Source organism: Nycticebus coucang, chromosome 11, assembly GCF_027406575.1.
Source record: "Nycticebus coucang isolate mNycCou1 chromosome 11, mNycCou1.pri, whole genome shotgun sequence".
NCBI lineage: Eukaryota > Metazoa > Chordata > Mammalia > Primates > Lorisidae > Nycticebus > Nycticebus coucang.
The window spans coordinates 58202156-58212774 of record NC_069790.1 but is presented as its reverse complement, the minus strand read 5'-3'; the positions used below and the strand labels follow the sequence as shown (position 1 = coordinate 58212774).

Here is a 10619-nt window from a genome sequence, read left to right as displayed (position 1 = left end):
TGTTCCTAGACAAAGAGAAACTAAGTGTGATCTGCCTTACAGGAATTGCTAGTGGGAGTTCTTTAAGCTGAAACAAAAAGCTGCTAACTCATAACACAAAACATACAAAAGTCAAAACTAAATTGTATAAAACCTGAGCAACACATTGAGAACCTGTCTTTAAAAAAAAAAAAAAAATCCTGGTACTTGGGAGGCTGAGGCAGGAAGATTACTGGAGTTCAGGAGTTTGAGAAAATTCTGAGGAAAAATATCTACAAAATTATGTTAAATACAGAGAAATAAATTTAAACAAAGATGTGAAATATTTCTACAAGGAAAACTATAAAATGCTAATGAAAGAAATTAAAGTGGATGCAAACAAATGGAAAGACATCTAATACTCATGGAATAGAAGAATTAATATTGTTAAACTGAATATACTGCTCAAGTAATCTACAGATTCAATGTAATCCCCATCAAAATACCAATATTATCCTGATCTGGTGTCTCGCTTCTGTAATCGTAGCACTCTGGGAGGCTGAGGCAGGTGGATTGCTTGAGCTCAGGAGTTCAAGTTCAACCTGACAAAGAGTGAGACCTCATCTTTACTGAAAATATAAAAACTAGCTGGGCATCATGGCTGGCTCCTGTAGTCCTAGCTACTTGGGAGGCTGAAGCAAGAGGATTGGTTGAGCGCAAGAGTTTGAGGTTGTTATGAGCTATGACACACACAGCACCCTACCCATGGCAACAGAGTGAGATTCTGTCTCATAAAAGGAACCAAAACCTGAACCAAAGATAAAATACTGACATTATTTTTCACTAAAATAGAAAGAAAAAAGAAATCCTAAAATTTGTATGGAACCAAAAGAGAGCTTATTAGCTAAAGCAAACCTGAGCAAAAGGTACAAAGCAGGAAATACCACACTGCCTGACTTCAAAATATATTACAAGGCTATAATAATCCAAATAGCATAATATTGGTATAAAAACAGACATTTAGACCAATGGAACAGAATAGAGAATCTAGAAATAAATCCATGTATTCACAGTCAACTGATATCCAACAAGGTGGCAAGAACATACATTGGGAAAGGACACTTTGTTCAATAAATGGTATTGGGAAAAGTGAACATATGCAGAAGAATGAAACTGGACCCATATCTCCTCATATACAAAAATCATCTCAGGATGTATTAAAGACTTACACAAAAGATCCCAAACTAAAAAAGTACTAGAGGAAAACATAAGGAAAACACTTTGGGTAATTAGACAAAGATTTTATTGCTAAGACCTTAAAAGTACGGACTACTAAAACAAAAATAGAAAAATGGAACTATATTAAACCGAAAAGTTCTGCACAGCAACAGAAACAATCAACAGAATAAAGAAACAACCTGTTGAATCGCAGCATGTATTTGTAGACTGTTATCCAACAATGGACTAATAATCCAGTATATACTAGGAACTCAAACAAGTCCACAACAGGGAAAACCCCCAAATAGTCACAGTAAAAGTGAGTGAAGGACATAAATAGATATTTCTCAAAAGAAGATAATACAAATGGCCAACAGGTATTTGAAAAAACATGCAATATCCTTCATCATTAGGCAAATATAAATCAAACCCACAGTGAGATATCATCTTACCTCAGTCAGTATGGCTATTATCACATAGTTGTTGGTGAAGATGCAGAGAAAAGGGGACTCTTATATGCATGTACATTGGTGGTAGGAATGTAAATTAGTATAGCCACTATGGAAAACAGTATGGAGATTTCTGAACAAATTAAAAGTAGAACTACCATATGATCCACCAATTCCAATATTAAAGATTTATTCAAAGGAAAAGAAATATGTATAGCAAAGAGTCACTTGCACCCCCATAGTGCACACTATTCGCCATAGCAACAATGTGGAATCAACCTAAATATCCATCAGTGGATGAATGGATAAAGAAAATGTGGCATATATACATAATTGAATACTATTAGGCCTTACAAAAGAATGAAACCATGTCATTTGCAGCAAGATGTGTGGAACTAGAAGTCATTATGTTAAGCGAAATAAACTAAATACAGTTAGATAAATTTTGCATATTTTCACTCATGTGTGGGAGCTAAAAAAGTTGATCTCATGGATGCAGAGTGTAGAATATAGATACCACAGGCTAGGAAGTGTGTGTGGGTGTTTGGGGGTTATAGATAGGTTGTCCTAACACAAAGTTAGATGGAGTAAAATTGAATGTTTGATAGCAGAGTAAGGTGACTATGGCCAGTAATAATGTATTGTATGTTTCAAAGTAGCTGGGAGAACATAAAATGTTCCCAACACATAGAAATGATAAATACTCAAGGTGATAAACATCCTAAATACCCTTAGTACATTCTGCATTCTATACATGGAACAAAATATCACATGTACCCCATAAATATGTAAAATATTATATCAAAAACAATATCAAAAAACATTGATGTAACAAATCGAAGAAAACACAAATAAAGATACACCATGTTCATAGATTAGAAGATTTAATTTTCTTTTTTTTTTCAGTATCTCTTTCAGTCTGTTGTTTTATTTTTTTTTATTTTTTTATTTTTTAGTTTTTTTTATTAAATCATAACTGTATACATTGATATGATCATGGGGCATCATACACTCGCTTCATAAACCATTTGACACATTTTTATCACAGTGGTTAACATAGCTTTTCTGGCGTTATCTCAGTTACTGTGTCAAAACCTTTACATTCTACATTTACCAAGTTTCGCAAATACCCCTGTAAGATGCACCACAGGTGTGATCCCACCGATCCCCCTCCCTATACCCACCCCCCCTTCCCACTTCCCCCTATTGTTAAGTTGTAGCTGGGTTATAGCTTTCATGTGAGAGTCCCAAATTAGTTTCATAGTAGGGCTGTGTACATTGGGTACTTTTTCTTCCATTCTTGGGATACTTTACTAAGAAGAATATGTTCCAGCTCCATCCATGTAAACATGAAAGAGGTAAACTCTCCATCTTTCTTTAAGCCGGCATAGTATTCCATGGTATACATATACCACAATTTATTAATCCATTCGTGAATCAATGGGCACTTGGGCTTTTTCCATGACTTAGCTATTATGAATTGGGCTGCAATAAACATTCTGGTACAAATATCTTTGTTATGTTGTGATTTTTGGTCTTCTGGGTATATGCCCAGCAGAGGAATTACAGGATTGAATGGCAGATCTATTTTTAGATCTCTGAGTGTTCTCCATATATCTTTCCAAAAGGAATGTATTAATTTGCATTCCCACCAGCAGTGCAGAAGTGTTCCCTTTTCTCCGCATCCACGCCAACATCTCTGGTCTTGAGATTTTGTGATATAGGCTAGTCTCATTGGAGTTAGATGATATCTCAAAGTAGTTTTGATTTGCATTTCTCTGATGATTAAAGATGATGAGCATTTTTTCATATGTCTGAAGGCCTTGCGCCTGTCTTCTTCAGAGAAGTTTCTCTTCAAATCCCTTGCCCAGCCTGCGATGGAATCCCTTGTTTTTTTCTTGCTGATGCGTTTGAGTTCTCTGTGGATTCTGGTTATTAAACCTTTGTCAGAGATATACCCTGCAAATATCTTCTCCCATTCTGAGGGCTGTCTGCTTGCTCTGCTTACTGTGTTCTTAGCTGTGCAGAAGCTTTTTAGTTTGATCAAGTCCCAGTAGTGTATTTTTGAAGCTGCTTCAATTGCCCGGGGGGTTCTCCTCATGAAATACTCACCCAGACCAATTTCTTCAAGGGTTTTCCCTGCATTCTCCTCTAGTATTTTTATAGTTTCATGTTTTAAGTTTAAATCTTTAATCCAATGAGAGTCTATCTTAGTTAATGGTGAAAGGTGTGGGTCCAATTTCAGTCTTCTGCAGGTTGCCAGCCAGTTCACCCAGCACCATTTGTTAAATAGGGAATCTTTTCCCCACTGAATGTTTTTAATTGGCTTGTCAAAAATCAAATAGCGGTAAGTAGCTGGATTCATCTCTTGGTTCTCTATTCTGTTCCAGATATCTACTTCTCTGTTTTTGTGCCAACACCATGCTGTTTTGATCACTATCGATTTGTAGTAAAGTCTGAGGTCTGGTAGTGTGATTCCTCCTGTTTTGTTTTTATTTCTGAGTAATGTCTTGGCTATTTGAGGTTTTTTCTGATTCCATATAAAACGAAGTAATGTTTTTTCAAGATCTTTAAAATATGACAGTGGAGCTTTAATAGGGAGTGCATTGAAATTATATATTGCTTTGGGTAGTATGGACATTTTGATAATGTTGATTCTTCCCAGCCATGAGCATGGAATGTTTTTCCATTTGTTAACATTTTCAGCTATTTCTTTTCTTAGAGTTTCATAGTTCTCTTTATAGAGATCTTTCACGTCTTTTGTTAGGTAAATTCCCAAATATTTCATCTTCTTTGGCACTACTGTGAATGGGATAGAGTCCTTAACTGCTTTTTCAATTTGACTGTTGTTGGTGTATATAAAGGCTACCGATTTATGAATGTTGATTTTGTAACCTGAGACGCTGCTGTATTCCTTGATCACTTCTAGGAGTTTTGTAGTAGAGTCCCTAGTGTTTTCCAGATACACAATCATATCATCTGCGAAGAGCGAGAGTTTGATCTCTTCTGACCCTATATGGATACCCTTGATCGCCTTTTCTTCCCTAATTGCGGTGGCTAAAACTTCCATTACAATGTTGAAAAGCAATGGAGACAATGGGCAGCCTTGTCTGGTTCCTGATCTGAGTGGAAATGATTCCAATTTAACTCCATTCAATATGATATTGGCTGTGGGTTTGCTGTAGATAGCCTCTATCAGTTTAAGAAAAGTCCCTTCTAGACCAATTTTCTTGAGTGTTCTGATCATGAAGGGATGCTGGATATTATCAAAAGCTTTTTCTGCATCAATTGAGAGAATCATATGGTCTTTGTTTTTTAATTTGTTTATGTGCTGAATTACATTTATAGATTTACGTATATTGAACCAGCCTTGAGACCCTGGGATAAAACCAACTTGGTCATGATGTATAATTTGTTTGATGTGTTGTTGGATTCTGTTTGTTAGGATCTTGTTGAATATTTTTGCATCTATATTCATTAGTGATATTGGTCTATAATTTTCTTTTCTTGTTGGGTCTTTTCCTGGTTTGGGGATCAGGGTGATATTTGCTTCATAGAACGTGTTGAGTAGTCTTCCTTCTTTTTCTACATTTTGGAACAGGTTGAGTAATATAGGTACTAATTCCTCTTTAAAGGTTTGGTAGAATTCTGACGTGAAACCATCTGGTCCCGGGCTTTTCTTTTTAGGGAGGTTTTGTATAGTTGATGCTATTTCTGAACTTGATATGGGTCTATTCAACATTTCCACTTGATTCTGGTTAAGTCTTGGAAGGTGGCGCGCTTCCAAGTATCGGTCTATTTCCTTCAGATTTTCATATTTCTGAGAATAAAGTTTCTTGTAATATTCATTAAGGATTTTTTGGATTTCTGAGGAGTCTGTGGTTATTTTGTCTTTGTTGTTTCTGATTGATGATATTAGAGATTTTACTCTTTTTTTCCTGATTAGGTTGGCCAGAGTTTATCTATTTTATTGACCTTTTCAAAAAACCAGCTTTTTGATTTATTGATCTGTTGTATTATTCTTTCGTTTTCAATTTCATTTAATTCTGCTCTAATTTTGGTTATTTCTTTTCTTCTATTGGGTTTGGGGTTGGAATGTTCTTCCTTTTCCAGTTGCGTGAGATGTCCCATTAAGTTGTTAACTTCCTCTCTTTCCATTCTCTTGAGGAAGGCTTGCAGTGCTATAAATTTCCCTCTTAGAACTGCCTTTGCAGTGTCCCAGAGGTTCTGATAGTTTGTGTCTTCATTGTCGTTTTGTTCCAAAAAATTGGCGATTTCTTTCTTAATCTCATCTCTGACCCAGCTATCATTCAGCATAAGGTTATTTAACTTCCATGTTTTTGTATGGGTATGCAGATTCCTGTTGTTACTCAATTCAAGTTTTATTCCATGATGGTCCGAGAAGATGCATGGAATAATTTCTATTCCTTTAAATTTACTGAGGTTAGACTTGTGACCTAAAATGTGGTCAATTTTGGAGTAAGTTCTGTGGGCTGATGTGAAGTATGTGTATTCAGTTTTGTTGGGATGAAATGTTCTGTAGATGTCTGCTAGATCTAAATATCTAGGTTTAAATCTAAGATTTCTTTGCTCAGCTTCTTTCTGGAGGATTGATCCAACACTGCCAAGGGAGTGTTGAAATCTCCGACGATTATGGAGCTGGAGGAAATCAAGTTGCTCATGTCTGTTAGAGTTTCTCTTATAAATTGAGGTGCATTCTGGTTGGGTGCATAGATATTAATAATTGAGATCTCATCATATTGAGTATTACCCTTAACAAATATGAAGTGACCATTCTTGTCCTTCCTTACTTTTGATGGTTTAAAGCCTACTGTATCTGCAAATAAAATTGCAACACCCGCTTTTTTCTGATTACCATTTGCCTGAAATATGGATGACCATCCTTTCACCCTGAGTCTGTATTTGTCTTTTAAGTTGAGATGTGACTCTTGTATGCAACAAATATCTGGCTTGAGTTTTTGTATCCAGTCAGCTAACCTATGTCTCTTTAGAGGACTGTTTAAGCCATTCACATTGATGGAGAGTATTGATAAGTCTGGTGGAATTTTGGGTATCGAGTTTTTCAAAGGTCCAGTGGACATTTTTAATCCTTTCGCCAGTGTGGAAGTTGGAGTTTGATCCGAAGTTTCTGAGTGAGTTTACTTTTGTGGTATAGGATTGGGTTGGTCATTGTGGAGGATAGGTCTGAGAACATCCTGAAGAGCTGGTTTACTTATGGCAAATTTTTTCAACATATGAATGTCATTGAAGTATTTAATTTCTCCATCATAGATGAAACTCAGTTTAGCTGGATACAAGATCCTGGGTTGAAAGTTGATGACCAGCCTCTTCTGGCTTGAAAAGTTTCAGCAGAGAGATCTGCAGTTATTCTAATATTCTTACCTTTGTACGTTATAGTTTTCTTTCGCCGGGCTGCTTTGAGAATCTTCTCTTTCATGTTAACTTTAGTGAAGCTAATTATGATATGTCTGGGGGATGACTTATTGGGGTTGAATCGTGCTGGGGTTCTGAAGCTGTCTGCTATCTGAATTTCAGATTCTCTAGGCATGTCTGGAAAATTTTCTTTCATAATTTCATGCAGAAGGGCCTCTGTGCCCTTGGAGGCGACTTCATCATTCTCAGAAATTCCTATAATCCTTATGTTGCTTTTTTTCGAATTATCTGAGAGTTCTCTGAGTGAGTGATCCGTTTTTGCTCTCCATTTCTCTTCCTCTTTGAGAGATTGGGAGCGTTCGAAGACTTTATCTTCAATGTCAGAAATCCTTTCTTCTGCTTGCTCCATTCTGTTACTGAGGGATTCTACTGTATTTTTCATATCTTTGAGGGCTGTAAGTTCTTGCCTCAGTGTGTCTAAGTCTTTGGTGGTTTTGTCTTTAAATTCATTAAATTCTTGAGACAATTTTTGAATTTCTCCTCGAATTCCTAATTCCATTTTATTAATCTTGTCTGCAATCCAAATTCTGAATTCGATTTCTGACATCTCAGCCAGTTGTTTATGAATGGGATCTTCAATCACATCTGCCGTATCTTTTCTTGGGGGGGTTGATCTATTCTGGTTATTCATGTTACCAGAGTTTTTCCGCTGATTCCACCCCATGGTTATTTTACTCCCTTTAGTTTTTCCCCTGGGGTTTTATCGAGGGCCCGTACAGTGTTGTGGCCTGAGAAACTGGGGCCCTGTCTGGTGTGGTGGAGCAAAGTGGTTCTGTCTTGCTTTCAGCTGGTTTCTGTTCGATCCTATTGCAACTTCTACTCTGGCTTGAAGTCTCAGCTGTGTGGAAAAATCAGCAATTAAGTCACCCCGCCTGCCCACCTCTGGCCCCAGTTGGAAAAGGAGAATCAAACCTTCCTTCAATTGCACACCCAGGGCACCGCCTGAAAAGTCCTCAGTCTGTTAGCCCAGTTCAAAAGGTCCAAATCAGCTGTCTCAATCGGCACTTGTCTCAGGTGGGAGAGTTCAAGAGATCTCTGGAAACTGGATCACAGGAGCCTGATGACTCCTCTGACACGGCTCACCCCAGTGCAGCGTGGAGTCAGGAGGAGCCACCCAGCAAACAGAGCAGTCTAGGAAGGTTGACGTCTCCTTCCCCACTTTGCCCCTCCATCGGACCCAGTCACTGGTATCTCTGCAGATGGCTAACCCAGTTGCCTGCAGTGAACAGACACTCCAGGGGTTTGCACCTGCCTGAATCACAAGGAAGTCTGCCAGGCCCCCGCAGACTGCCGCTATCTAGCAGGAGGAGATGGGGCCTGACATCTTTGAGTGTTTGATGCAGGTGATGGGAAGGAGGTGTTCACTCAGGCTTAGCCCTGTCCCTGATGGATGCTGCTAACAGAACAGAACAGAACAGAACAGACAACTTTGCGGGGTTCTGTCTCTGTTCCTGTTGAAATCGCCTACAGAAGACGGGCTGTTTTGAGTTCAAACGTCTTTGCTGCTGGAGATTTGCGTTCGAACACCTCTCTGGGTCGGCCCCGCCCTGGAAGCTTCCCGGGTTTGTGAGCCGTGTCAGGAAATCCCCCGCTCACCGGTGGCCTCCTCTGGTTGCCCAGGGAGACAAGGGGTGTGGCCTCAGAATATCCAGAAGTGAGCGTTCTGCCGTTAAAGAAAAAAACGGCTGTTGATCTACCTCCAGGGAACTGCTGCTCTGGTGTGGGCACTCAGGCGACCCTTTTCTCTCTGTCCCGCGCCCCAGAGTCAGCACTGAGCGGCCGCAGTTTGTGCTGGGTCCACACCCCTCAAGAGATCCCCCAAGAATCAGAACTGTTGGGGGATGGGCCCCCAGACCCCGATTGGGAGTGGGGGGGGGAAGCTAGAGTTTCATTCAGTTTTACGCAACACTACGGCCCGGGGAGGGCTCCTGCACTGCACCGCAGGGAAGTGCCGCCAAGGCTTGATTTCCCCTCAGCAGAGTGCCCTCTCCTCGCTCATGTGTCCCAGAGTCAGCGCTGACCTGACGCAGCTCAGGCACTGTGCACTCCCCTTGAGAAATCACCCAAGGATCCGAACTCCGGGGGGATAGGCCCTCAGACCTCGAGTGAGAGTAGGGGTTCTCAGCTCTCAGCGGGGAAGCGAGAGTCTTATTCAGTCTTATGCCCCATAATGTTGCCCGGGGGAGGGTTGGTGCACTGCACCGCAGGGAAGTGCCGCCAAGGCGTGACTCCCCTTCAGCCCGGTGCCCTCTCCTCACTCGCGCGCCTCAGAGTCAATGCTGACCAGTCGCAACTCGGGGACTGTCCACTCCCCTTGAGAAATCACCCAAGGATCCGAATTCCTGGAGGACAGGCCTCCAGACCTCAGTGGGCGGGAGGGGAGCGCCGGGGATTCAGGGTTGCTGGCAAAGGATTCCCAAAGTTTTATTCAGCCCTATGTCTGGCAGGAGAACACCATGGCACCCCAGTAGGGGAGGTAGGTCCAGTTTTTAGAAGGTCTCTCCTTGGAGTGTAGTGGGAGGGCCTTTAATTTCTGCCCGCTTGTTCAATTGTGGGGCTCTTCAGCCGGTCTCATGGGGGAGGGGGACTCCCGTCCGCCTGGTGGTGGATTTTGTACCTTTTGTTTGCGTCCTTGTGATCACAGCTTGCCTCAGCGGTGTTGATGTACGTTCTTCAACCTTCTCTCTTGGTGAGGCTCAAGTCCACCAGCACACCTACTAAATTCCTGTCCCTTAACTCTCCTTCTGGACGGGAGCCTCTGTTGAAAGCTGGCTTCAGTCCGCCATCTTGTCTCCCTCTCTCGATTTAATTTTCTAATTCTAATCTTAATTGCTTAATCTTCTAATCTTAATCACTAAAATGGCCATACTTCCCAAAGTGATCTATAGATTCAATGCAGTCTCTATCAAAATTCCAATGTTATTCTTCACATAATTAAAAAAAAACAAATACAAATATGTATGGAACCACCAAAGACTTTCACAACCAATCTTTAGCACAAAGAACAAAGCTGGAAGAATCACACTACCTGACATTAAAATATACTACAATGCTAGAGTAATGAAAATATCATGGTACTGGTGTGAAACCTGACACAACAACCACTGGGACAGTATAGAAAGCCCAGAAATGGTGTTCACTTTGGTGGCCCATATACTAAAATTAGAATGATGCATAGAAGATTAGCATGGCCCCTGAGCAAGAATGACATGCAAATTTGTGAAGCAGTCCATATTTAAGTTAAAAAAAGAAATCCCAGAAATAAATCCACATATTTATGAAATATTGATTTTCAATAAAAATGTCATTAACACACAATAGGGAAAGGACAGTCTCTTCAATAAATGGTGATGGGAAAAGCAGATACCTATATGTGAAAGAGTGACATTGGACCTTACCTTATACCATTCCCCAAATTCAGCTGAAAATGGGTTGAAGATTTAAATGTAGGAGTGGAGCAAGATGGTGGACCAGAAGGATTGTCCAGCTCAGCTCTCCTAAAAACCCAGCCATACCTGACATGGGGACATTACCCAGAGT

General features: G+C 40.2%; 1 non-coding gene across 1 annotated transcript; it reads left to right on the top strand.

Moving 5' to 3' along the window:
* The first annotated feature begins 10213 nt into the window (after positions 1 to 10213).
* Positions 10214 to 10318, top strand: LOC128560551 (U6 spliceosomal RNA). Its single transcript, XR_008373046.1, has one exon. It is a non-coding gene; the product is annotated as a U6 spliceosomal RNA (small nuclear RNA).
* The last annotated feature ends 301 nt before the right edge of the window (positions 10319 to 10619 follow it).